The sequence below is a fragment of the Grammomys surdaster genome, unplaced genomic scaffold, assembly GCF_004785775.1.
Source record: "Grammomys surdaster isolate TR1022 unplaced genomic scaffold, NIH_TR_1.0 119497, whole genome shotgun sequence".
NCBI lineage: Eukaryota > Metazoa > Chordata > Mammalia > Rodentia > Muridae > Grammomys > Grammomys surdaster.
Genome location: NW_021615614.1, coordinates 14,882 through 16,254, shown reverse-complemented (window position 1 = coordinate 16,254; position 1,373 = coordinate 14,882). Strand labels below are relative to the sequence as shown.

The window sequence follows — 1,373 nt, the reverse complement described above, 5'->3', positions numbered from 1 at the left end:
TTCCACAGTCTCATTTTTCAGGCCCCACTTTGGAACCTTGAGCTTTAGTTCTCTCTGTGGTCAACTGTGCCTTATTTCCTTGCAGAGACTTTGAAATTAATACACAAAAAGGCTGAAATTTCCTGAGGTGCTACTTTTTTTTTTTTTAGAACATCTGAATTTTTAAATCCTTCTTTGCAGGTTACTAAGACCAGTTTTGATTAAGAAAACTGTAGAAAGTTCGTAACTGCCACAAGCGGACGCTAGTTGGTGGCACGTGTCAATTTTTCAGATTCCTGCTTTGTGGGGTATCTGCATGTATTGCTCCAGGTCTCTGATCAACCTTGCTATAATCACTCATGGTAGATTTTAGTCCACAGGTCCCTTTCTCTCGTATTTTTTTGTAAACTCTAAAGTATTCTTACAGAATTTTTTACGAACCTTAAGAGAATCCTTCAGCTAGATCAGCCCAGAGTGGGTACTCAGGCTGGGGTTCATTCACCAGTGCTATGAGGGACTAAGTCACTGTGGCCAGTCTTGGTGGCTAGCTTCCAGTTTTCAGCACTAGTTACTGGCACACAGACTTGCCCCTTCTCATTGATGTCAGGGTGGTAGATCTTTGTTTTAAATGTGATGTTGGATGGTTTGAACAGATACACTGCTGAAAAGCTGATTTCAATTCTGAAGGCATCATATGGAGGGCTGTCAAGAGTAATAAGCCCTTGCCAAGTCAATAGATTATCTTCATCAACCTGGGTGTAAGGAAAGATTTCCTTCCACATTTGTGGATCTCTTCAAGTTCCTTCATCATCCTCTTGCTGGCCACCATGGATGAGTTGCTACTTTTATTTTTTTATTTTTTTTTCTTTCTTTTTTTTTATTGGATGTTTTATTTACATTTCCTATGTTGTCCCATACCCCATCCCCCACCCACCCTGGAACCCCCAATCCCCTCACCCTTCCTCCTTCTTCTCTGTGGATGTAACCTCTATCTACCCCCCCCACTCCCACCTCCCCACCCTCAAAATTCCCACCCCCTGGGGCATCCAGCCTTCATGAGGTCAAGGTTCTCTTCTTCCACCTATGCCCAGCAGGGCACTCCACTCTTACATATTCAGCTGAAGCGCTGGATCCCTCCCTAAGTGCTCCCAGGCTGGTGGTTTAGACCCTGGGAGCTGTGGTTGGTTGGTATTGTTTCTCTCCTCATGGTGCTGCAAATCCTTTCAGCTCTCCTTCAGTCTTCACTCCAACTCCTCTATTGAGAACCCCATGATCAGTTCAATGGTTAGCTGTGAGCATCTGCCTCAACCACCATCACCACCACCACCACACTACCACCACCACCACCACCACCTCCTCCTACAAGGTAAAATAGCAGAGTTACTCAGAGAGTT

The 1,373-nt window shown here is 44.7% G+C and overlaps 1 pseudogene; it reads right to left on the bottom strand.

Annotated features, from left to right (window-relative positions):
* Positions 1–348: 348 nt before the first annotated feature.
* Positions 349–808, bottom strand: LOC114635898 (annotated as a pseudogene).
* Positions 809–1,373: the final 565 nt, after the last annotated feature.